Source organism: Felis catus, chromosome F2 (assembly GCF_018350175.1).
Source record: "Felis catus isolate Fca126 chromosome F2, F.catus_Fca126_mat1.0, whole genome shotgun sequence".
Classification (NCBI taxonomy): Eukaryota; Metazoa; Chordata; class Mammalia; order Carnivora; family Felidae; genus Felis; species Felis catus.
Window position 1 is genome coordinate 23677980 of NC_058385.1, and position 27584 is coordinate 23705563.

Here is a 27584-nt window from a genome sequence, read left to right on the forward strand (position 1 = left end):
AAAGCAAACTGTGATCCATGTAAATGGATGAAAAACTAAAGGCTCACAGTTAATCACATTGTAGTTTTAAATTTCGACAACCTAGAAGTCGGAACTCACAGGTCTTTTAGGTCCTTCTGGATGTCCCACAAGGTATCTGCTTTATTTGGGCTGAGTGACTTCATCATTCTTCAGCTTCCGGATCATAATACTGGTTAATCCCCGATCATTCAGGATACACAGAAGGCTCAGGAAGACTTCATTCTCAATGCCATACATCCACTTCACCATTCTTGACACTGGATGAATCCTGGATAGATTTTCCAATATGGATTCAATGAGATCAGCCACACTTAATCCAATAGCCCAGTTGGTATATCCTTTTAGCTTAATGGCTTCATAGGCACTTTCAACCATCATCTTATGCACTTACTTCCAATTTTCACTGTCATTGTCTGTTCCCATTTCTGGATTCAGTTCTTGGAGAGAAACGCCACATTCACTCCATTCCACACAGCCACACCTGAGTCGCCATGTTCTCCCAGATCCATCCATGGCAGCTGCTGGGACGAATGCCTTGTTTTTCAGCCATAAGGCAGCAAAATCTAGTGGAATCCATGTTATACCTACTTCCAATCACATGGTGTTTGGGTAGTCCACTTAAGTTTCCAGGTAACCTATGTGAGAATATCCACTGAGTTGGAAACCATGGTTATGATACAATCAGGCCTGTGATTGACTATCTGAGGAATAATGAATTTGAAGACATTAACATTCCTCTTCACCAGATTGAGATGGCTCTCTCCCTTCTGCTGGTGGACTCCTGCTGTTACCACCACAATCTTAGAATTGGTAGTCACAGAGTAATCTTTATCTGCCACAATTTTTTGGTGTCTGAAAAAATCAGCTCCCATGTTGCAGATCCATCATTTCTCCTCTGACTTTATCTTCTAAAACATACAGAAGGGCAAGGTCATGAGCCAGAGACTTTCCCAGAATGCTGATGGCACATGCCATACCAACTTGTTCAACACCCATTGCAGTGATCTTATTGTTTGGGACAGTTGTCTCTTCTTCTGCAACTGGTGCCATCAGTTTTTCCTTAAGAGTTGCCATGTGCTCAGAGAGAAACTTCTGTAAGAGTCGTGCAAAGAGGGCAATGACAACTACGTGTGACTCCTCTGGTGCAGTATCTGCAAGGAGTGGTAGTTCTATTTTTAAATTTTGTGGAACCTCCATACTGTTTTCTATAGTGGTTGCACCAATTTACATCCCACCAACAGTGTATGAGCATTCCCTTTTTTCCACATCCTCACGAACACTTGTTATTTCTTGTCCTTTAGATAATAGCCATTCTAAGAGGTATGAGCTGATATCTCATTGTGGTTTTGATTTGCATCTCCTTGAACATCTTTTCATGTGCCTGTTGGTCATCTGGATATTTTCTTTGGAAAAATGTCTATTCAGATCCTCTGCCCATTAAAAAATTTATATTTCACAGAAATAGAAACAACCACTCTAAATTTGTATAGAACCACAAGAGACCTTGAATAGCCAAAGCAATCTTGAAAAAAAATAACAAAGCTGGATCATCATGCGCCCTGATTTCAAACTATATTACAAAGCTATAGATTAAAATCATATGGTATTGGTATAAAAACAGACACATAGATCAATGGAACAGAATAGACAGCCCAAAAATGTTTATTTGATTGCATATATGATTAACTAATTTATAACAAAGGAGCCCAGTGGGAAAAGACAGTCTATCCGATAAATGATGTTGGGAAAACTGGACAGCTAAATATAAAAGAACAAAACTGGACTACTATCTTACACCATAAACAAAAATTAAGTTAAAATGGGTTAAAGACTGGCAAGTAAAACCTGAAACCATAGAACTAAAAGAAAACATAGGCAGTAAACTCCTTGACATAGATCTTGGTGATAAGCTTTTAAATCTTACACTAAAGGCAAAGGCATCAAAAGTAAAAATAAACAGTGGGACTACATCAATCTAAAAAACTTCTGCACAGCAAAGGAAACCATCAACAAAATGAAAAGGCAACCTACTGAATGGGAGAAAATATTTGCAAATCATGTGTCTGATCAAAGGCTAATATCCCAAAATATAAAAAGTTCATACAACTCAATAGCAAAAAACACAAACAATTCAATTTAGAAATGGAATCTGTACTCTTTACATAATAGCTGATTTTAGGATTGAGGCAAGGAAAGTCTGATAAGCTTAAGACATTGTATTATTCACAAAAGTAAGGAAGTACCTCCTCCCAGCCCCCATTGATGGCAACATGTTAAAAATACTCAGAAACAAGCTTGAAATGTTGCTCACTGGCCACATTCTGGCCAATTAGTGCATCAATATGTGTAAGAAGAGTAATAGATTACTACTCATTGAGGAAAAAAGAAAATCGAGGAGTCCTTACTAGTAATACACAGATTAAGTAAGTAAATAAGTGAATAAGTAAATAGGAGAGAAGGGAGTGTTCTTTCTTATATGCCAACTAATAATGGAGTTAGAAGAATAATGCAGTGGGGTGCTTGGGTGGCTCAGTCGATTAAGCATCCAACTCTTGATCTTGGCTCAGGTCATGATCTCAAGATTTGTGAGTTCAAGCCCTATGTGGGGCTCCTTGCTGACAGTGTGCAGCCTGCTTGGGATTCTTTATCTCCCTTTCTCTGCCCCTCCTCTGCTCTCTCTCGCTCTCTCAAAATAAATAAAATAAACTTTTTTAAACAAAGAAGAAGAATGGAGTTACAAAACCACTGTTTTTGTTTTTCTTTGGTTTTGAGAGTAAGCTCATGCATGCATTTTCATGAGCATGAGTGGGGTAGGGGCAGAGGGAAAGGGAGAAAGAGAATCCTAAACAGGCTTGATGCCCAGTGAGGAACCTGTCATGAGGCTTGATCTTATGACTGTGAGATCATGACCTGAGTGTAATCAAGAGTTGGACTCTTAACCAACTGAGCCACTCAGGTGCCCAAAACCAATATTTTTAACCATTATGGCCCAATTTCATTTAGGGAAGAATCAAATACCCATGCTAAATCTAGGGAGGGAAAGTTTGAAGAGAAATTAGTAATTACAACAGGAAAAACAGTAACTATCCAGTAGGGAAACTGAACAACACCTTAACCAAGTGATCACAATGAATATCACCAATGAAGTGTAAATGGGCATCATCATGTGCCTCCAGAGGGACTCATTGAAAGGATGCACTACCCTTTGGTAGCACTGCGGCCAAGAAGCACCAAACTTATCAGGAGGATGCATTAAAAAAACACAAACTGGCCTGTGTTTTTCAAAAATGTCTGTGTCATGAGGCAAGGAAAGGCTGAGACATGGCAGCTAAATGAAATAAGTAATCTTGGCCCAAATAAAAATTGCCTATAAAAAAATTCTTAGGACCTTTAATGAGACTGAAAAGTGCACTTTAGATTAAATTCAAATTCCTTATTACACTTCCTGAATTTACCTTTTTTATGTAAGCATATATATCCTTGCTTAAAAGGGGTAAAGGGCATGGTATGTGCAATCCTGTCTTGAATGGTTTAGAAGAAAAAAAATATATGTGTAGACACATATTTTTTATATATATATATATACACACACATATTACAGAGAGAGTTATAAAGCAAAGGTAGCAAATGTTAAAAATTGGTTAATATAGGTATATGAGAATTTTATTATCCTTGGAACTTTTCTGTAAATTTGAAACTATTTATTTATTTATTTTTAATATTTATTTATTTTTGAGAGAGACAGAGACAGAATGTGGTATGGAGCCTTGCATAGGTCTCCATGCTGAGCATGGAGACTGCTTAGGATTTTCTCTCTCTCTCCCTCTGCCCCTTTCTCCTGCTTGCACTCTCTCTCTTTATCTCTCTCTCAAATAAATATAAAACAAAAGATATTTAAAAGTATCTAAAAATAAAATTTAAAAATTAATTTAAAAAAACAAAGGGATACTGGCATTATACCTTTCTAGTCACACTAATAGAATTTGAGATGTGGACTCACTCAAAATTCTGCTCTTTTTACCAGTATGTTCCAACAAGAGTATGGCACTTAGGTAGGATAAATGTGTGCTATAATCTTGCAGAGGCAATTTCTTTCTTTCTTTCTTTCTTTGTTTTTTAAATATATTTTTAAATTTTAATTTAATTTTATTTATTTAACTTTATTTTTTATTTTATTTATTTATTATTTATTTTATTTTATTAAAACAATTTTTAAACGTTTTTTCATTATTGAGAGACAGAGACAGACCATGAACATAGGAGGGGCAGAGAGAGGGGGAGACAGAATCTGAAACAGGCTCCAGGCTCCGAGCTGTCAGCACAGAGCCCGACACAAGGCTCGAACTCACAAACTGCCAGATCGTGACCTGAGCCAAAGTCAGAGGCTCAACTGGCTGAGCCACCCAGGTGCCCCCAGAGGCAATTTCTTAATTAAAAAAAATGTATATACATATATGTGTATATACATACATATGTATATATATGTATACATATGTATGTATATACACATATATATATACATATATATATGTATATATATTGGTTGTAGAAAGTTCCAGTTTCCAGACTTTTGCAGTCCTTAACAGTTAATGTTGAAAATTCAGCCCTTAGGATCTGGACAACTTTTGGTTTATTTCCTTTTAAAGAGGAAATGGCCTATAGGCGGGTTAATACACAAATCAAAATAGTCTCATTCATCAGTGTCTAATGTCTGGCACAGAGTAGATGGCAGTGAACATTTATCATTGCAGATTAGGATCACTAACTCAAAAAAAGATTACAGAGTCATCCAGAGTTAAGGTTGCCCTGAAGGGAGAGTGGTTGGAGGTGGTGAGCTGGAGAGACATGCTGGATGAAGTGACTATCAATGAAATTAAAGACCACATCTTGTATATCACAATTGTGTTGATGCTGGGTTCTGGCTGTCAGAGTTCAGGAGGGTTTTATTCAGGGCTTTGGAGAGGTAAGATGCAAACTTAGACCTGAAAACAATGAAGTGAAATACTCAATGAGGGTGGCTGGGAAGAGGGTATGTGGCAGCAGTGGGGCACTGCCATTGTCAGTGACCTTTTTCCGGTTGAGGTTGACTGGAATTTGCTCATGTTAGTTGTTGCTAGGTGACCCACACGTTTGTCATTTCGAATTGGCCTGATGTGCTTCATTTTGCTTTTCTGCTTGTTATTGTTGGGCATATGGATTACTTATAATGTTTGTAATTAGAAACAACACTATGAAGATTTGTGTGTGTGTGTGCGTGTGTGTATATAGACACACACACACACGCACACACACACACACATACATATAGGTGTGGTTTACTCACTTGGTGTGTATTCTTCCAAAATGGACAAAAGACATCCATAATTTTATAGTTGTTTTTTTTTAAATATTACCAGATAGCTTTCCAGAAAGTTGAACTAATTCACATTGTTTCTTTTTGTTTTAAGATCCTAATGTTTTATTTTTTTAATTCACATTGTTTCTTGTAACATATAAATATACCTGCTTTCTCACAGCCCAGCCAACTATGGGATACTTGTAAGCACATTTACACATTACACATCTTAAATTGTCAAGAGCAAAATTTAACTGATATGATAAAAATGGATGAATTCTTAATTATGACTTGAATTAGAAAAGGATGATTAGGCAAGATTAAAAACTGAAATGTTGGTATTCTAAAGGTTAAAATAATGACCAAGTGCCAGGCATATAGTTTAGTGGAAATCAAATACTAAGAATGTAATATATATGAATAAAGATGTTCTGAAGATTCAACTTGTTAGAATTTTAGGAGATGGAACTCATTACAGGACTTTGGCATTAAACATATCTTATTGAGTTCTTGTTCTACTATTAACTAGCTCTATGACCTCAGGCAATTTCTATAATATAAAAAAGGCGAAGAGCTTCCAGTTATTTGAAATAATTTAACGTAATACTTACACAAAATAAAAATGAAATTTTCCAGTATACAAAATAAATTAGGGGTAGAACTATTTACCTCACAAAAGTGGTAAAAGGTTAAGATGAGGGAACTTGGAAGGTGGTAGGTTTGACATAAATGGTATTTATCTCCCCTGACCTTGCTTTTCCATGTTTTCTTTTTATACTAAACTATCCAAAGATGGAAACTAGCAATGCTTTAAAACAAAACTTAGGGCCTGGCCCTCCAGGCCTCTTTGTCTCAGTGGCCTTTGGCTGTCACCAATCACAGCTGCTTCTCAGCTTTGCCTGTCATTCTCCAGAGTCTGGCCAGTCCCTGTCAGCTACTGGGTGTGCTTCAGAAGATGGCCGGGTAGCGCTCAGGTGGGTCAAGTTCTCTACCATTGGACTAGCCCAGGAGCCCAGAGCCCTCCATTTCTAGTTGGTTTTCAGGTGGGCAGCCAGGGAACAATGGCCCCAGACCTGGATCTACCACCAATCTGACCTCAGGCTTTATTCTCTTCATCTGCCAAGAGAAGGGTGTGAACTGGATCATTTCTAATGGTCCTGGCTTGACGAAACAGGAAAACCTACACATAATTTACTCTGTCAAAGAATTCTATTGTTTTCTCATTTTGTCTTGAGTGTTGTATGCTTTTACAGCTTAGTTAGAGCTAGATTGTATAATGTGAGTCAAAAACTACAGATGAACCCAAACTCTCACTTCCCAGTTTGAAGTAAATTTTTGTTCATGGGAAAGAGTGGATTAAGAGGAACGTAAAAAGAAATCTTTCAACTTGACAATCTCCTGAGTACAAGATAGCTGAAATGTATGAGACAGAAACTATTTCTTCTCTTCGTTAGAAGTAAGTTAATGTGGTTAATTCATGAATGTTTAAATGGGATAATTTGCTCAGAGAAAAAGAATTGGTCACCTTTGAATTTTTGAAGAAGGGAAGTATAAGGCAATGTAAGTCTGTGAGCTACCTCAACTTCTGATTGCCCGTAAGTTCTCCATATGCTTTGCCCTCCCTGTAGACACCCCTCTCTGACTTGATTACCAAGCGTTATTTACTTTCCTCATGAACGCTCTATCAGGAGACTATTGTCTGATGAGTTTTGTTCCCCAATAACTGAGATCCAGAATAGACATCATTCTCCATTCATTCAAAATGTCCGTCCTGAGTTCCATTCCCTGCCAGGCTCTGTGACTGATGCAGAGGATACAAATAGAAAAACACTTCCCTGTCTTTGAGGCCTGCACAGGCTTCTGAGTCCAGAGGTTAGAGGATAAAAAGCAAAGATCAAATGGAGCGGTTTCATGCCTTAACATTATATAAGCATAAAGACCTCTCAGGGAACAACGGATGGAAATACAAACACAAAGTCTATAAAAATGTCTGTGACAAGAACAAAGAGATTGTTCAGTTCTACTTACAGCAGAGTGACTAAGAATCAAACATGGACACTTGCATTTCTAGGTCTATTGTTTAAAGAAAACTTGAAAAAGTGCTATTCAAGTACAAATAAACTAATGAGAAACTGTAAAAGCCTTTAGCTGTAAGGTATTATTACTGTGTCAGGCAGGGTCTCAGCAGAAAACAGATGACACATTTAAATTAGGATAATTTAAGGAGGGTTTAATAAAGAACTATTTACAGAGGACCAAATGTAAGGAAGCCATGCAGAATAGCGCAGTACCCAGGGTTAGGATCAGTGGACTCCATTATTCCTCAAGAGTAGGGGACTGCGTACAGGAATTGGAGACAGAGAGTGTCTGTCTGAGAGATGCTGAGACCCCCTACCTCCTTTGTGCATCTAGACCAGCTGGAAGTAGCCCCACAGGGAGGGATTGCACTTTGCTACCTCCCTCAGATCTCCTGCTGGGCTCTCCACTGGCTGAACCCAATGAAACCAGAATGCAAAGGGGCTAGTTGTCACAGTCTCACAGGCCAGTGCACACAGCAGGGGTAGAGAAGGGGTGAATGGAAGATCAGGCTGCTTGTTTCACTTTGAAAGTTGGATTAAAAAAAAAAAAAAGAAAGAAAGTTGGATAAAGCATGGAGCCCAGTAACACAATCTTTGTGCACACAACGGAAGAGAAAAGTTACTCTGCTCCTGGAGTGCAATGATAGGGGACTAGTAAAGACATGGTGGGAGTGCTGGTCATACCTGGCTTTGTGTCCTGGCTCAGCCACTAACCGTGTGACTTAAGCCTCAGTTTTCATCTCTAAAATACTGGCGATAACAATATTTAACACTTCAGATGGTTGTGAAGATTAATAACACAATGTGTGCAAAATGCCACCGTCTGAAATGTAGTAATCTCTCCCCAAATGATGCCTATGGTAATGATAATCAAGACTGTGTCAATGTAACCATAATCCAATCAACCAGTATATCTAGCCAGATCCAAGACCATGTTATGTTAAATTCCAAGCATCTTTCCCATTTGTTCCCTTTCTTCTATACTCATGCTGCTACTTAGGTCAGGCTTATATACCTCTTGACTGGTCTTCATGCTTTTAGGCTTTTCTCTCTTACCCGTCCTTCATTCTGCAGCCTTGGGTCTTTTGCCCTCATACCTTCCACCCTTAGCACATCTGAATCAGCCTGTCCCCCACAAGCCTCAGTGTGCCATGCAGAACAGTGTACAAAACCTGCATGCACAGTTTAGGGAATAATCATAAACCATTCTCTAGGTTAAGAAATTAAACATTGCTGTTTTCTAGAAGCCTCCCCACTCCTGAGTGCCCTTTCTTGATTACACAATCAGCCCTCTCTCCAAGAAGTATCCACTCTCCTGATTTCTGTGATAGCATTTTGCTTTTTTTAAAAAAAAAGTTTATTAATTTTGAGATAGAGAGCATGAGGGGGGAGGGGCAGAGAGAGACAGGGAGACAGAGGAACTGAAGTCTGTGCTGACAGCAGTGAGCCTGATGTGGGGCTCAACTTAACGAATCGTGAGATCACGATTTGAGCCAAAGTCAGACGCTCAACAGACTGAGCCATCCAGGTGCCCAGTGTTTTTGCATTTAAATTTTACCTCCCGTGTATGAATCTTTAAACATTATGCCTCATTTTACCAAATCCAAGAAGATCTCTTTTTCATATTTTAGCATATCTGAAGTTGAGATATGCTTATGATGATGGCTTGTCATGGTTTAATTTGCAGCATTTTTTTCTTTATGAGAAAAGGTATAAAATATAAATACAGAAATATAAAATAATGGAATGTTTTACAATCAATGGCACCTTAGATTTAATGCAGGCTACGTTGGATTGTTTCTGAACTGTGCGGATGGAATTATACTGTATGTAATCTTTTACCTCTGTCTTCTTTCTGGTCAGCACAGTGTTTGTAAGACTCATTCATTTTGTGGCCACATGACGTTGTTCATGTTGTCTATTACAAACAGTGTTGCCATGAACAATCTTGTATGTGTACCCTGTGCTCACAAGGCCTACAACAGTTGACAAAGGCACCATAATTTCTCTCGACTTCTGCAATATTATCCAAACACCAACCTTAACCCTCATCCCAACTAGAGCAATGTATTTGAAACACAGACTTGGTCATCTCATTTCCCTGCTTGAAACATTTTAATGGTTTCCTGCTGTTTTTAGAATCAAGATCCATATCTCTGGCACAGCTTTAAGTCCTTCTAAGCCAGCATCAGTTCCCACCATTATTCTCACACATCCTTTCTGTAGGCTAATTAGCCACAGTGGCCTTCTATTCTGTTCTTTAAACAAGCTTTCCTCCAGGACTCCTCTCTGCCCCACCTCAACCTCCAGCCTGATTAAATCCATCCATCCATCAATCCAAGTTCTAGCCTCAACTCCTCAGAGAAGCCCACCTTCTGACCAGTGTAGGTCAGGACACTTTACTGTGTCTTCTCAAATGCTCTTCTTTTTGGAACATAGATTTGCTGCTGAAACAGAGACCATGGTGAATTTAATAAGACAGAAGTCTCTATCTTTTGCTGACAATATAATGTTGGCCTTAGCAACCCAGGATTTCTCTAGAGTCTCTCTGATGTTGGGAGCCCAGAATTTTTCTACCTTGTTGTGTGGACATCTCTAAGTTACCCTCACCAGCATGCTTTAAGACAATTCACCACGGTATTTCCATTTCAGTCAGTGGAAGGGAGAAAGAGGAAAGGGAGGGCATAATCACTCCTTGTAAGGGCATGACTAAGGAATTGTGCTTATTACTTTTACTCACCTCTCACTGATCAGAACTTGGTCACATGGCCACATCTTGCTGCAAGGGAGGCTGGGAAAAGTAGTCTTTATTTTGGCTGCCATATGCCCAGCTTTAAACCTGGAGATCTGTTACTGTAGATGGAGTGAATGGATATGGGGACACCTAGTGGTGTCTGTGGCAGTACAGGCAACCGAGATTGCAATGATACACTAATTAGTGTGATTATTTGATTGATATTTATCTATCCCCCTAGGACTGTAATCTTTACAAGAGCAGGTATCATATTTGTTTCACTCACCATTATGTCCTCATCATCTATCCCAGTGTGCGGTACATAGTATTGATGTGGAAACATTGGGATTTGGAGCTGATGGCCAAGGAAGAATGCTTGAGATGTGTTCAATGCAAAAACGTGGTTTTATTAAAGTACAGGGAGAGGACTCATGGGCAGAAAGAGTTGAGCTGGGGTTGTGATAGGTGACTGATTATGTACTTTCAAGTTGGGAGTGTGTTAGGGATGGCATAAGTCTCTAAGGAATTTTGGAAGCAAGGTTTCCAGGACCTTGAGGGGGCTAGCTATTGTTAGGAAAAGGTCATTTATTACTGTCTAATAAACCTTTAGTTATGAGACCATGAGTTGTATATCAACGGGCTATATGCTTGGAGGATGATTGCTAACACTTATCTTGGGGGGTAGAGATAAAGGAAGTTTCCATAGGAATTTTTGTATCTTAAAGGAGGCTTACAGGATCCCATTGGGGTCAGGATAATGTTAAGCTTTTGCCTTTTGCCTTTGGCTAAGTATTAATATTAACACCAAGGCAGTTGCGTTCCTAGAGGAAGGTCACTCTGCCTGTCTCAAGGACTTGTCAGTGGGCTATACACTGTAAAGAAATTTAATTTTTTCTTTTACCTTTGCTTCCCACGTCAGTATGACCTTAAAAGATATTTGTTGAATGCAGGAATGAATATATTGGATCTCTGACTATGTCCTGTGTTCCTGTCTCATGCTTGATGCTCCACCTAGATCAAAACACTTGTGGTTATCTAGTAATGTACTCATTATCCATTAAAAAACACTTTGCTAATCTGATGAGCAAAAATAGTCATCTCACTGTTTAAATTTCTTTGATGACTTTTGAGATAACACAAACTTTCATATATTTCCATTTATACTTCTTGTTATAAGATTTGATATGACTAATTCTGTCAATGTCTCTTGAGGTACACTAAGAGTTTAACACAGTAGATTTCAGTCAAATAAAGTCCAAGTTCGGTAGCAACTTCAGGGACTTGCTTGATCGAGGAGTAGAATATAAAGTAATGCTTGAATTAGGGCATTCATGCAATTCTACATGGATGTTATTTCTCAAGTTTGAGCTTTCCACAAGGGTCGGGAAGCAAAGAGTTAAAGGTTACATGCCCTCCTTAGAATATCACCTCAGGGTGATACTGTGATTTATAATAAGGAATATATATTTAGTCTTTGTCCCTATTTCTGGTGCAGAACTCCTAAAATCCTTGAAATTTCCTAAGTGATAAAGTTTCATGATATTCCTAACAAGCACCTTTCAACCACACCTGAGATTACGTTAATAAGATGACTATTGGAAAGCACCTAAGGATGGGGCTGGTTTCCAGGGGAACCAACCTTGTGACTAGTTTAGTCCCACCCCCTGACCTCTGAAGAGGGAGAGGGTCTCCAGATGAAATCAATTGCCAATGGCTAATAATTTAACCAATCACACCTGTGTAGTGAAGCTTCTATTAAAAACCCAAAGGACAGAGTTCAGAGCGCTTCCGGGTTGGTAAACCGCAACACATCTACGTGGCGGGTCCCAAACTTCACCTGGACAGAAGTTCCTGTGTTCGGGACCTCTTGCTGTTCATTTGTATCCTTTGTCACAAACCGGTAATCTGGTAAGTAAATGGTTTTCCTGAGTTCTACGAGCTGCTCTGGCAGATTAACTAAACTCAAAGAGTGGGTTGTGGAACTTCTGATTTTTAGCCAGTGGGTCAGAAGCACAGGAGATAACTTGGACTTTCGATTTGCATTGGAAGTGGCTACATCCAAGTAGATAGTGTCAGAACGGAGTCAAATTCGTAGGACACCCGGTCTGTGTCCTTGGAAGATTGAGTTAATTGCTTGGTGGTGTGGAAAAACACATCTGAGATTTTTTTTCTCAATTGCTATTTAAGGAAATATCCATGAGCTCTGGTAGCCAGTAAAGATTAATGTTGTATTGATAAATGAAAACATCTAGTTAAGACTTGGTGAGAATGATGGTCATCTCACTCACAATCACCCAACAAACTACACACCACTAGGTACTTAAATGTATGTTAAATGATAAGAATATAAACATTATAAAACAATATATTTAATATGGACACACTGAATGAAGCTACATAAAAAATGAAAACATGTAAGGGTAGTGGGATTTAGATTTTATTACTATTTCAACATTTTTTTCTTTAATATTGTTAATGAAGCTAAATCACAGCACCTGTACCATCACCACCACCAATAATTCTCTTAGCGGTGCCCTTTTCAAGATACATAAGACCTATAAGATATTATTGGTATAGAGAAGAGTAGAGGGAGCTGTTCTAAATATAAGCATGCATGTGGCCAGTGTGCGGAAGACACATTTTCCTGTATAAGATTCAATTTACAATTCTGAAAGCCAAGAGAGGAAGCAATAATTCAAGGCAAAGGAAGTGAAGAGCTTCTATTTCCTTAGTGTTCATGAGCAGGCCGGATGTGGACATTAGTGCTAATGAGAACAGCCTGTTTTCAGACAAAGAGCACATGCCAGGCTTCCCTGTGCAGATAACCCGGGATCAGTACAATGCCAGCAACCAAGAACTCCGCTGTTTTCCTTTTGGTATAAGCTGGGCATAACTGAGAATAGCCTCTTAATAAGTTGCTCTGTGGCTGCTCAGAAATGCACTTGACTGTAGGGCCCCCAAGGTACACAACTTCCTACTAATCATCTAAGCTAGGAAGCTTCTTTTCCTAATGCCAGAATCCATAGCAGAGTTCAATTTTACTCACTTCTTGATGCAAATTACTTGAGTTTTCAAGTTCAACTATTGAGTAAAGTTTAGTCATGTAGATGACTGAGATGTGCAAAAAAGGAAGATGCTGAGTTGTGCAAAAAAGGAAGAAAGGAAAAAGAAAAAAGTACTTGATAATATAGTTGATAGGAGAAGAAGTCATTTTGGAGGAAGGGAGGAGATTTTGGTGGATGGGTAATTTTAGCCACAGGAGAGTACCATGTGAGTGTGTTATCATCTCCATTACCGTTTCCGTTAAAGTGGCAGCCCTGGGTTTCCTGGGAGGCTGGTTTCCTGGAAACCTTTAGTTTCCTCCAATCTAGCTCAGTTTGTCCTGAGTAGGCTGATACATTTCTGACCCTTCCTCTTCTGTTCTTGACAGAGGTCTACCCTTCTGCTATCAGAAGGAACAAGAACTAAAAAAAGACAAAGGAAGGGGGAAATGCTGGATGGGAGCTTAGAGGTATTGGCCATGGGACCTGGAAACCAGGCACTCTTTTTGGGAGAGAGCTGTAGTAGCAAACCCAACTACAGAAGGTGGTAGTACGTGGTAACCAGAGAGTTCGTTGCTGGAAGGGCTTTAGATGCCACTAGAAATGTACCTAGAATGTGGGGTACATGGGAGTGATGGAAACTTGCTTCAGGGGGTGATACTCCATTGACATCAGTTGCATCAGTATGAGGGGCTGAAAGTTCAGATCCCTAAGCAGGGCGGGGGGGCAGTTGGAGCAGGCTTGGTGTAAGACAATGGGATGCAAGCTATAATGGTTAATGGAAGGGCACATGCACAATTTAAATTTACCATGTGGGGATACTGGCTCAATGTGGTCAGATCTTCTGATTTTTCAAAAGAAGGGGTAAATTTGGATTTTTATGCTAAAAATACAATCATGAACTATCAGCAATTGATTTTAAAAAGCTAAAAGCACCATGCAGGACATTATCATACCTGTCAAACAACACTTGTGTATTTCACAACTCCTGGAACTCAATCTGTCAAAAAGAGGAACTCATTAGTTTGTATTCTCCATTTCAGTAAATGATGCCACTGACAGCCAGGAAATTCAAGCTAGAAAGGCATGAGCCCTGACCCCTCCCTCTCCTTTACTACTCCCATTCATTAGGTGAACTAACTAGGTAGGCTCAACCTTCTGAAATCTTACACCTGTTCCCTAATCTACATTCCCTACTCTGTCTTTGCTCAGGTTTTCACAATTTCTTTCCTAGCTAACCCATTTCAAACCTGCTAGTGACCTATCTCAAATAAAAACTGAGGCAACAGCTCTGCCCCCTCAAATTTCATTTTAAGCCACTACCTATAGGATGAAATCAATGTGTTGTGGCATGGCACACATTTAGTCTCCTATTCTGACCCCTGTCTACATCTTCAGTCTCATTCTGACTTTGCTTTCCTCCTATTCTTATTTTGTTTTAATTCTTTTTTTTAACCTTTACTCATTTTTTGAGAGACAGAGTGTGAGCAGGGGAGGGGCAGAGAGAGAGGGAGACACAGAATCCAAAGCAGGCTCCAGGCTCTGAGCTGTCAGCACAGTCAGAAGTCAGATGCTCAACTGACTGAGCCACCCAGGTGCCTCGCTTTCCTCCTATTCTATGCTCAGATACTGCAGTCCCTATAGCTCCCCTAAGGATCATGCTATTCTATTCCTCTCTACCTTTGCTCTTGCTGTTCCTCTTACCTACAGTGAATGCCCTTGCCTTCTTGTACCAGGTGTGTTCTGTTCTTAGAAACACAAACCCAACTCAAACTGGGTTTAAATGATAAGGAAGATTTATTGATTTATGTAAGTAGTAGGACAGGCTTCAGGGGTGGTCTGGTTCAGTGGCTCAGTGATGTCACAAAGAACCCCTATTTCTCCTTTTCCATGTTCTATTGGGTCCTCTTCATTCCAAGGCTGGCATTACAAGACAGCTGCTGACCACCCCTGAGTTACCTGCCTCCTTGTCCACATCTGAGGTGGGGGTAATTGTATGGTGGGGAGAGAGCAGATGGTTTCCAGAAAGTCTCTCGAACAGCAAGAAACACTCTTCTCTAGAATTCTTCAGTTGATGTTGCCCTCAATCCCATTAGCTGACATAGGACCATTAGCTATGGCCAGAAGATAGGATTATGTGGTTGAGAGTGCTACCTACTTCCCCTTGAGAGGGGTGGGATTGGGTTCTTTGGTAGGATATGGGCTTCACTGGGTACATGTGGATACTTAGTCTGAAATTGAGATGGCTTCCTATTAGAGGGGTTTGGATGTTAGGAAGGATACAATAATATTCTCAGTACTTTTTTTTTTTTTTAAAGCCTGAAGCTTTAGGATTATTTTTTTATGGAGGTATAACTGGCATTGCATTATTTTAGCTGTACAACATAATGATTCAATATTTGTCTATTTGAAAAATGAGCACAGTAAGTTTAGTTAACATCTATCATCATAGTTATAATTCTTGTGCTGAGAACTTTTAAGACTTACTCTTAACAACTTCTAAACATGTAATGTAGCGTTATTGCCTATAGTCACTATAGTCTGTACATTACAACCTAGGACTTTTTTATTTTATTTTATTTTATTTTATTTTATTTTATTTTATTTTATTTTATTTTATTTTATTTCCTTCCCTGCTGATTTTGTCCTTTCCACTTGACAGAAACAAATGACTCATTTCTTAAGGTTTGAGGATGGCAACAACTTAAAGTTTTCAAAGTCAACAGCAAATTAACTGACCTAGAAACCAAAGCTGAGTTCAGACAGACAACCAGATTTGCTTTGTCCTTGGATTGTCAGTTCAAAACCTGGCTAATTCTAATGTGAGTCCAACTTGCTGTCCATATAGCATTAAACTATGGGTAGTACTTTAGTTTTGGTTGGTGAGTTAAAAAAGAAAAACACAAATTCCAATAACTGTACCCATTCTTTGCCTTCCTCTTCTTGTTAAGTATTGGATTTTAATATTTTTTTTTCTGTGAATGAATGTCATTATTTTAGATCTGCATATAATACAGCTTTTTATTTTACCATTTTTTTAAGTTTTATTTTTTAAAATTTATACCCAAATTAGTTAGCATATAGTGCAACGATTTCAGGAGTAGTTTCCTTAGTGCCCCTTACCCATTTAGCACCCCCCCACAACCCCTCCAGTAACCCTCAGTTTGTTCTCCATATTTATGAGTCTCTTCTATTTTGTCCCCCTCCCTGTTTTTATGTTATTTTTGTTTCCCTTTCCTTATGTTCATCTGTTTTGTCTCTTAAAGTCCTCCTATGAGTGAAGTCAGATGATTTTTGTCTTTCTCTGACTAATTTCACTTAGCATAATACCCTCCAGTTCCATCCACATGGTTGCAAATGGCAAGATTTCATTCTTTTTGATTGCCAAGTAATACCCCATTGTATATATATACCACATCTTCTTTATCCGTTCATCCATCGATGGACATTTGGGCTCTTTCCATACTTTGGCTATTGTTGATGTGCTGCTATAAACATGGGGGTACATGTGTCCCTTTGAAACAGCACCCCTGTATCCCGTGGATAAATGCCTAGTAGTGCAATTGCTGGGTCGTAGGGTAGTTCTATTTTTAGTTTTTTGAGGAACCTCCATACTGTTTTCCAGAGTGGCTGCACCAGCTTGCATTCCCATAGGACTTATTTTATAATGAGAAGTTTATACCTTTTGATTCCCTTCACCTATTTTGCTCCCCCTCCCCCATCTCTGAAAAGTATCAATTTGTTCTCTGTATCTATGAGCTTAGCTTTTTCTTTGTCTAGGTTCTCACATATAAGTGAAATCATATGGCATTTGTTTTTCTCTGCCTAGCTTATTTCACTTAGCATAATACCCTCAAGGTCCATCCATGTTGTTACAAACAGCAGGATTTCCTTTTTATGGCTGAAAAAAACCACATGTAATATACATACCACATCTTCTTTAATCATTGATGTACCCTTAGGTTGTTTCCATATCTTAGCTATTGTAAATAATGCTGCAATGAGCATAGGGGTGTGCATATTTTTTCAAATTCCTCTTTTTATTTTCTTTAGGTAATTACCCAGAAGTAGAATAGCTAGATCATACAGTAGTTCTATTTTTAACTTTTACTGGAAACTCCATACTGTTTTCCACAGTGGCTGCACCAGTTTGCATATCCACCAGCAGTACACAAGTGTTCCCTTTTCTCCACATCTTCACCAGCACTTGTTATTTCTAGTCTTTGTGATGGCAACCATTCTTATTTTTTTTTATTTTTTTATTTTTCAATATATGAAGTTTACTGTCAAATTGGTTTCCATACAACACCCAGTGCTCATCCCAAAAGGTGCCCTCCTCAATACCCATCACCCACCCTCCCCTCCCTCCCACCCCCCATCAACCCTCAGTTTGTTCTCAGTTTTTAAGAGTCTCTTATGCTTTGGCTCTCTTCCACTCTAACCTCTTTTTTTTTTTCCTTCCCCTCCCCCATGGGTTTCTGTTAAGTTTCTCAGGATCCACATAAGAGTGAAACCATATGGTATCCGTCTTTCTCTGTATGGCTTATTTGTGATGGCAACCATTCTAAGAGGTGTGAGGTGATATCTCATTGTGGTTTTGGTTTGCATTTTCCTGATGATTAGTGATGTTGAGCATCTTTTCATGTAATCAGTACTTTCTTTTTAATCTTCATTTTATTTAATAAGTGTTTGAGCACCTACTATGTATTAGGCACTCTTTCTAGGCACTTGCGTTTCAACATTGAACAAAACTTCCACTGAGAACAGATAGAAATTAAGTAAATTAACTTATAAACAAGATAACTTGAGTTTGAAGGGAGGGGTTTATAGTCTAGTAGATTTAAGACCTGTTATGAATGAGCTGTATTGAGGTTCCCTAGGCAGCAAGTTTATGACTCAATAGATGTGAACCAAGTGTGCATTTTGCTGAGTAAAGTTTGATTAGCTATTATCTTATAGAGCAGGAATGAAGAATTTTTTTAGTGGAAGTGTGGGGGAGAAGTTGAGAAGATCTTATATGTAGTTTTATCTTTATGTGAAGACAGAGGAGAGGGGGAAAAATGAAGCAACTGCCATGAGAAGAAAGAAAGATACTTAAGGGGGATTTTGGGGGAGGGCTTACTTTATGTTGTATAAAAGCCTACACCTTTATTTCTTTAAAAAAAAAACAAACAAACCTTGGGTAAAGTCTACATTCCATGAACAGACACTTCACAAAAGAGGATAGCTTAATGGCAACATGAAACATGAAAAAGTGCTCTACGTTATCAGGAAAATGCAAATTAAAACCAGAATGAAGGGGGTGCCTGGTTGGCTCTGTTGGTTAAGTGTCTGGCTCTTGATTTCGGCTCAGGTCATGATCTCATGGTTTGTGGGTTTGAGCCCCACATTGGACTCCATGCCGACAGCGCAGAGCCTGCCTGGGATTCTCTCTCTCCCTCTCTGCCCCTCCCCTGCTTGTGCTCTCTCTTTCTCTCTCTCTCTCAAAAACAGAAAAATAAAAAAAAAAAACCCAACAAAAAACAGAACAAGGTACTTCTATACTTCTACCAGAATGGTTGAAATGAGAAGACTAATGATAACAAGTGTTGGGGGAAGCTGTGAAACATTTGGAATTCTATATTGCTGGTGGGAGTATAAATTGGTAGAACACTTTATTCATTCATTCATTTATTTTATTTTATTTATTTTGAGAGAGAGAGAGAGTGAGTGTGTGGGGGGAGGGGCAAGCAGGGGAGAGAGGGAGAGAGAATTTCAAGCAGGCTCTGTGCTGTCGGCACAGAGCACAATGTAGGGCTTGAATCCTCAAACTGTGAGATCATGACCTGAGCCAAAATCAAGAATCGGGCGCTTGACTGACTGAGCCATGCAGGCACCCCGGTAGAAGACATTTAAAGTTAACCAGATATCATTTATAATCCAGCAATTCTATTCCTGGGTACATAGGCAACAAGAATAAACATTCAGCACACCAAAACACATGTGAAAGAACGTTCATTGCAAAAGTATAATGGTCCCAAACTGGAAATAATCCAAATACTCATCAACAGCTGAATGGAGGTGTTAACTATATTAGTATTGCAAATACATATCCATACATTGGAGAACGTCACAGCAATAAAACACTACAGCTGCTGGGGTGCCTGGATGCCTCAGTTGGTTAAGCGTCTGACTCTTGGTTTTGGTTCAGGTCATGGTCTCTTGGTTTGTGAGTTCAAGCCTCGCATCGGTATCTGTGCTGACAGTGTGGAACCTGCTTGGGGTTTTCTCTCCCTCCCTCTGTCTCTTTCTCTCTCTTCCCCTCCCCCACTCATGCTCTCTTTCAAAATAAATAAACTTAAAAAAAAAAAGAACTGCTGCTTGTAACAACATAGGTAAATCTCACAGACATAAAAGCAAGTGAAAGAAGACACACAAATTATATGAACTTTAAGAGCATACAAGGGTGCCTCAGTTGGTTAAGCATCCGACTTTGGCTCAGGTTATGATCTCAGGGTTCCAGCCCTGCGTGGGGCTCTGTACTGACAGCTCATAGCCTGAAACCTGCTTCGGATTCTGTGTCTCCCTCTCTCTCTGCCCCTCCCCCTCTCCTGCTCTGTCTCTCAAAAATAAATAAACATTAAAAAAATTATTAAAAAAAAAAGAACAAACAAGAAATCTAATCTGTGGTGATACAAGTCAGAATATTGAGTTTCTTTTTTGGGGTGGGGGGTGAGTTTTAACTAGAGTGTATGAAGAAGCCTTTGGGGTGTTGAAATTGTTCTGTATTTTGATCTGTGGGAGTAAACGCATAAAATTTTTTCAGCTATACAATTAAGATATGTGTCCTTTACAATATCTAAGTTATAGCAAAGTCATTTTTGAAAATTCTACGTTACACATCAATACCTTCTTAATTAGATTTGTATCTGTGCTTTTGATTAGATACTTCTGAGACTAAGCAGATGTCGCCTAATAAGGCACAGTCACATGTGATATTATATATAAATAATTATAATAAATTACCTTTCCAGGTTTATCTCTCACACTTCCTGACATATACATTATATTCCAGCCAAATTAGATTATTCGTTCTTCCTTCAACACCCTATCCTTTCTACTTTGTCTTTGCTCATGTTCTCTGTATATTAATTTTTCATAAGTTACATCACATTTTAAATGAGCCCAAAAAACTTTCTTTTGAAAGGAAACAAATCTTGTTAGACCTTTTGAAAAATGAAGAATCTCAAAATCTTATTACACCATTTATTTTTTAGGAAAAACTCAGATTTTCATATACTGAGCTTATATAAGATGAAAATCACAAGATTCAGAAATATTCACAAAGAACAGCTAGGAAATGTTATTAGCAATGGTGAAAACAGCTCAGAATGATAATTCTGTAAGGCAGTGTCAGGTAGAGGAATGAACATAGTCTTTGATATCAGATGGATAGGATTTTGATGTTTTTGCCACTTGTTAGTGGTGAATTCCCCTAGGTCCCTTAAATTCTTTTTGATAAATCGTAGTAGCTTCTAAAAAGTAATGGTGGTCATGATTCTATATCCCCTTTCGACTTTTCAGTCAGTTTACAGTAATAGCAAGTTGTAGACCAACTTTAATCATACAGAGACGCCAGTTACTGTGTTGTAAGGATGCTCGAGCAGCTCTATGGAGAGGCCTAGGTGGTGAGGAACGGAGGACTCCTACAGCAGTGTCATGAATGAGCCATCTTGGAAAATGCTCCTTTGGCTCTGGCCAAGCCTTCTGATAACGGAAGCCCAGGCTGTCCCCTCGACTGCAACCTCATGAGAGACTCTGAGGTAGAACCACCCACCTGAGCCTCTCCTGGATTTATGACCTGTAGAAAAAATAAATATATATAATGTATTTTAAGACTGCTAAGGTTTGGGGTCATTGTTACTCAGTAATAGATAGCTAAAACAACTAGGCTAGTATTCCACTGAAAAGTCATCTGGTAATCTCTTTTCACTATATGTAAGTCTTGGACACTAGAAACAGATTCCTTAACTTTTGGGGATGTATGTGTGTGTGTGTGTGTGTGTGGAGAGAGAGAGAGAGAGAGAGAGTTTGTTTTTTTTTTTTTAGCCAAACTTCATAATCTTTTTATAATCAACACATTGAAATACATTTCTTAGGAAATTGCTTTTTTATTTAAGTAAATGATTGACTTTGATTTTTAATAAATGCCTTTGTGGGCAAGTTGGTTATTTGCAAATGTAAGGTTGATGTGGGTTTAGTTAAACAACTATTAAGAAGAATTGAAGGGAACGTGTAGTTTTGTTGAATATATATTAAAAAAAAACAGTAAAGAATTTATATTGGCTGGGCCTGGGATGATTTTGGCAATGTGCCCCATCCATGTAGCCCTCTGACAACACATGCTCTGGGCTGCAGAAGCAGTCCTATAGAGGGAGTGTGGCGTACCAGTAAAGAGCACAGGTGTGGGAGCCAGAGTCCCTGGGTTTGAAGTTCCCCAGTGCCACTTACAAGCTGGGTGACTTTTGTTAGCTTATTTCACCTCTTTTGCTTTGGTCCCCACCTGTAAAAAAAAAGTTATGATATTAAAAGTACCAAATCATCAGATTTTTAAAAAAATCAGTTGATGTATGGAAAGCATCCAGGATAGCGTGTGGCACAAATATAAAACCATGTATTGTAGGCAGATGACCCCCACCCCCCCGGCCAAGATGTCTACACCTTAATCCCTGGAGCCCATGAAGCCCATGAAGTTACATTGTGCGGCAAAAAGGACTTTCCAGGTATAATCAAGGTGTCAGACTTGAAAATTGGGGAAATTACCCTGGATTGTTGATGAGGCTCCAAACTAATTACATGGGCCCTTTAAAGCAAAGGACTTTCTCTGGCTGGAGGCAGAGAGATACAGAAGAATGAGAAGTCAGAGAGTTCCCAAGCCTGAGAAAGGTTAGTGCTACTGCCTTTTTGATCCTGAGAGGTATGGGGCCATATAATGTATAAGAACTGGAGGGAGGCCCCTAGAAGCTGAAAAGTAACACTGGCTGACAGAAAGGAAACAGGGACCTGGATAAGCTTGGAATGCCTCCTAGAAATTACAGGTGAGAGAACAGGCTGGCTGACAACTCAGTTGTAGCCTTGTGAGACCAGAGCAAGGAAGCAGTTAAGCTCACCAGACTTCTGACTTCCAGAACTGAGAGGGGATAAATTTGTGTTACGTGAGCAATGGACGTTATGTTAAGCAACTGAAATTTGGGGTTTGTTTGTAACCACATCCTAGCTTATCCTAACTAATAGAGCAGTTCTGTAAATATAAATACTTATAAGTTGGGAGAAAATTAACTCCTGCCCCAGAATGCGATCTACCTTTTTCCTCTTACGAAAACCCATCCACAAAAACAAACACAAATGAAAATAAAAGTATGTGGTGAAGGTTTAGTATCCCATCCTGATACATGGAAATCAGTCATCTTGTGTTTACCATTTCAATTCAGTAAACATATATTGAATATCGGAAAAAAAAGTGTTGGGCAGCACTTGACAGAGGAATACATTGTGTAGTCCCTACTCTTGATGAGCCTGTGGCTGCTCGGAAGGCATAAAGGCAAGGGTAAACTGATGTCTGGGCCATGTTTAGAGGTAAGAGGGTGGCATAAAACCTGTAACGGAATGCTGGATTTTGTGATACAGGATTTGTGCCATCAACATGTAGAAAAGAGCTACTATTCAGGGTTGCTGTTAGTAAAGATTCGTGGAGAAAGTACAGAGGTACCTAAACGAGGAAGGTGCTCTCGGCTCGTCCTTGCTGTTTCTACCTTTCCATCTTCCCTGTTTTTATTTCTGGGTTTAATATTGTAATCCTATCATCACAGATTTCTGAAGTCGTAAAGGAATTTAGAGATTATCTAGTTACAGAAAAGGAAACACGTGTATAATCATAGCTAACTTGAGTAGGCGCAGAGTGAAAAATATTGATCATTTGGTGGTCAATAATGCGATATAATTATAATAATATGTAATTATCGATTAATAATGATAAAAATCAAATTTATTGATTGGTGATTTCAGTCCAATAAATCATCAGTTTCTTAAATATCTTCTGTTCCCAAAGACGAGGAAGGATGAGTGCATGTATGTGGTGCATTCACGGGCTTGCCTAGTAAACGCCTATAATGGTCTTCGTTTTGACCTTGTCAAAACTTTCCATTCTCGTCCAGCCTGACCCATATCCCATTCTGTAAGTCAAAATCACTGGGGGCCCCAGCAGGAAACAGATGGCATTCTGAAACCGACTAATTTGAGAGTTTAAAAAGAGGATTATTTACAAAGATATGTACAGGATTTAAGGAAGTCAATGGACGATAGTATAGTATCCCGGCCATACTGACAGCTGGGGGCTATTACCACCTTAGTCCTGAAGACACAACAGAAAGAGATGGTTACTAGAATATCAGGAAGGTAGTTACATGGAAACCTGACCTGCCAGCATCTGTGGTCTTGGATGCAAGTACATAGCCAACCTGTGGTACCTGATAGGGAAGGAGCTGTGGGAAAAATACTCAACCTCAATCTCCTCCATGCTCTGATCTGTCAAAGTCTCCCACTGGTGAGTCCTATTCTGATTTGGAGGCAAGGGTCTTACTGAATTAGCTCATAAATTCAGCCTCCCAGGCTCAGAGAAGGATAAAAGTTGGAAGTCAAACAAGATTCTGGTATACCTTCTCTTGATACAAAGATACCTATTATTCTGAAAAGATTAAGACTTGCTAAGTTTAGATGTTTCAATTTCTTCAACTTTTTGCATGTTTGCCCTTCCTTTTCTCTTTCACTCCTGTCTCACAGGAAGTGTCTTTTTTTTTTCCCAAAGCTAAAATAATTCCCTTCATCTCATTTCTACTCCCTCTTATGTAGAATGGAACACAAGAGGGTAAATAGTTGTTGCAGAAATTTTTGGTGTTCTTCCAGTAAATCTTAACATTCAAAAAAGCACGTCAGAATGTAAAACAAATATTATTGGGACAAATTTGGATATATTCTAATTTATATTCGATAGCAAATCATCAACACACTTTAGTATTCTGACTCTTACTTTAACAAATTATCTGTGGGGCTCATCACAAGTGATCATGATGCAAGGTTAGGATTGGTGGCCTCCAGTAGTGATTTAAAAGTGGTAGTCTGAGAAGATCTGCATTTTAGAGCTTTTGCTGGCTATGTTAGGATGAATTAAAGACTAGTGAGTTGGAGGTAGGGCAATGTGACGCTACTTTTGGTCATCCAGGTGAAGGCCATAGCAGTGGGGGTGAAGAGAGGGGCTAAGTGTCTGACTTTGGCTCAGGTCATAATCTTGCAGTTCATGAACTCGAGCCCCACATTGGGCTCTGTGCTGACAGCTCGGGGCCTGGAGTCTGTTTTGCATTCTGTGTCTTCCTCTTTCTCTCTGCCCCTCCCTCACTTGCACTCTGTCTCTGCCTCTCTCAAAAATCAATAAACATTAAAAGAAAATTAAAAAAAAAAACAAAGAATATGGAGATTTCAAAGAGGGAGAAGGGTAGACATGAGGGGGTGAATGATGGGAGTGAGTGCAGGATGACTCCTGGGTTTTTAGATTGGGTGGTTGAGGGAACAGTGTGTTGACTCGGGTATTAGCCAGATAGTTGGAACCTTTGAGCTACAGAGAACAAAAAACCCCAACTAACAGTGGCTTAAGCCAGCATTTAGCAGCCAGTGTGCCCAGGCTCAGTAGTGTGCAGTAGGTGGGTTGCAGGTACTCTGAGATACTGATCTCCTTAGATCTTGGAGCAACCAGGTAAGAGCCTGCGGTGGCCTGGAGCCCTGAGGAGCTAAGCATGGATATCCTTATCTGCTTACCCATGTGTCATATAAATATCACTTTTTAAATACATGCTACAAAATGACAAAGTTCATTTGGCTTAAATAATAAACCATGTAAATTCTGGTTGAAATTAGATCTAGGATTGGTTAATTTGGTAGCAAAACACAGTTGTCAGGAACCCAGATGATCTCCATCTTTACATTCTGCCTCCTTCAGCATGTCAGCTTTCATCTTCATTCTTGTTCCAGATGGTTCCTGGGTGTAGGTCAGTCTCCTGTCCCTCAGTTTGGGCTTTTCTGATACTCTTCATGATAGGAGTCAGGTAACGAATCTTGGTAGGAAAGTATCTCTGCCCCTCCCCTCCTCCCAGTGAAAGGAAATTTTCCTCAGGAGCTCATACGCTCTCTGCCTTATGTCTCCTTGGCCAGAACTTAGTCACACATCCACTGCCAGACCAGTCCTGGCAAAGGGGAATGAGATCGCCATGACTGCTTGCCAAATCAAGTGTGGAACTACATCTTCTTCATCTTGTGCTTAGAAGGCGGAGTCCTGTCTACGTTATAGATCAGGTTCTCATCCTCCCACCTTGAAGCCCTTCGATGCTTTTCCATTTGCCTAAGCCAAAAGTTTTGGTCTGACGTTTCAGTGTTACTGAAACCGTTTCTGTAACTACTCTTCATACTCCATGTTCTAGTAATGATGAGATTGTTTCTCATTTTTATTTTTTTTAAATTTTAATGTAACTATTTTTTGGTATTCGTATACTTTCTTTTTTTCTTTTTCTTTTTTAATCATTTTAGTTATATTTTATTTTTATTTATATATGAAGAGCGCATGAGTGTAGGAGAGGGGTAGATGGGGAGAGAGAGAGAATCCCAAGCAGGGCTCCAGGCTCTGAGCTGTGGGATTGTGACCTGCACAGAAATCAAGAGTTGGTTGCTCAACTGGCTGAGATACCCAGGTGCCCTCTTATTTATTTATTTATTTATTAAAAAAAAATTTTTTTTAATGTTTACTTATTTTGGGGAGAGGGAGAGAGCGAGCATGAGCAGGGAAGGGGCAGCGAGAGAGGGAGACACAGAATCTGAAGCAGGCTCCAGGCTCTAAGCCGTCAGCACGGAGCCTGATATAGGGCTCAAACTAATGAACTGTGAGATCATGACCTGAACTGAAGTCTGAGGCTTAACCGCCTGAGTCACCCAGGCACCCCTTTTTATTTTTAATTGAAGTATAGTTGACATTAATTTCGGTGTACAACATAACATAGTGGTTTCAGCAATTACATATATTACAAAATGCCCACCACAGTAAGTTTAGTTGCCATACGTCACCCAGAGAGTTATTATATTATTGACTTATATTCCCTATGTTGTATTTTTCATCCTCGTGACTTATTTTATAACTGAAAAATTTAAAAAAATGTAATGTTTATTTATTTTTGAGAGAGAGACAGAGACAAAGTGAGACAAAGTGTAAGCAGGGGAGGGGCAGAGTGAGAGGGAGACGGAATCTGAAGCAGGCTCCAGGCTCTGAGCTGTCAGCACAGAGCCCGACACGGGGCTGGAACTCACAGATCATGAACTGAGCTGAAGTCAGACGCTTAACTGACTGACCCACCCAGACGTCCCTATAACTGAAAAATTTTTAAAGTTTTAAATTCCAGTTAGCTAATAGACAGTGTAATATTAATTTCAGGTGTACAATTTAGTGATTCAGCACTTCTGTACAACAGTTGGTGCTCATCACAGGTGCACTCTTTAATTCCCATCACCTATTTTACCCATCTCCCCACCTTCCCTGTGATAAAAGTTTTTTTTCTCTATATATAACTGGAATTTTTTACTTCTTAATCCTCTTCACCTATTATCCCTATCCTCCCACCAACCTCTCCTCTGGCAACTACTAGTTGGTTCTCTGTATTTATGAGTCTGTTTCTCTTTTTGCTATTGTTGTTTTTTGTTCATTTGCATTTTTAGATTTCACATATAAGTGAAATAATACGGTATTATCTTTCTCTGACTTAACATAATACCCTCTAGGTCCATCCATGTTGTCATGAATGGCAAGATTTTGCTCTTTTTTATGGCTGAGTAATATTCCATTGTGTATGTACACACACACGTACACACACACACAAATCTTTTTTTTTTTTTTTTTTTTTTTTTTTTTTTTGCTTTGGGCAGAAGTGTGATGTTCTTTTTTTTTTTTTAATTTTTTAAATTTTTTTTAAATTTACATCCAAAGTAGCATATAGTGCAACAATGACTTCAGGAGTAGAGTGCCCTTAGTGCCCTGTACCCATTTATCCCATCCCCCCCTGCCAGAATCCCTCCCATAACCCTCAGTTTCTTCTCCATATTTATGAGTCTCTTCTGTTTTGTCCCCCTCCCTGTGTTTATATTACTTTTGTTTCCCTTTCCTTATGTTCGTCTGTTTTGTCTCTTAAAGTCCTCATATGAGTGAAGTCATATGATTTTTGTCTTTCTCTAATTTCACTTAGCATAATACCCTCCAGTTCCATCCATGTAGTTGCAAATGGCAAGATTTCATTCTTTTTGATTGC

At 39.2% G+C, this 27584-nt stretch overlaps 3 long non-coding RNA genes and 1 pseudogene across 3 annotated transcripts in view; 2 read left to right on the forward strand and 2 right to left on the reverse strand.

The window, feature by feature from the left end:
* Positions 1–14999, reverse strand: part of LOC123383039 — a 32300-nt gene extending 17301 nt beyond the window's left edge. The window contains exons 1-2 of the long non-coding RNA XR_006592258.1: positions 14914–14999; positions 14166–14209 (exon numbers count right to left, since the gene is read on the reverse strand). This is a non-coding gene — a long non-coding RNA (uncharacterized LOC123383039). The remainder of the gene's footprint in view (positions 1–14165; positions 14210–14913) is intronic.
* On the reverse strand, positions 81–1229 carry LOC101101107 (annotated as a pseudogene).
* LOC109496044 overlaps positions 9554–27584 on the forward strand; it is a 132969-nt gene continuing 114938 nt past the window's right edge. Inside the window, exon 1 of the long non-coding RNA XR_002151836.3 lies at positions 9554–12076. This is a non-coding gene — a long non-coding RNA (uncharacterized LOC109496044). The remainder of the gene's footprint in view (positions 12077–27584) is intronic.
* LOC109496043 lies at positions 14911–21084 on the forward strand. Its single transcript, XR_002151835.3, has 3 exons — positions 14911–15191; positions 15872–16031; positions 20773–21084. It is a non-coding gene; the product is annotated as an uncharacterized LOC109496043 (long non-coding RNA).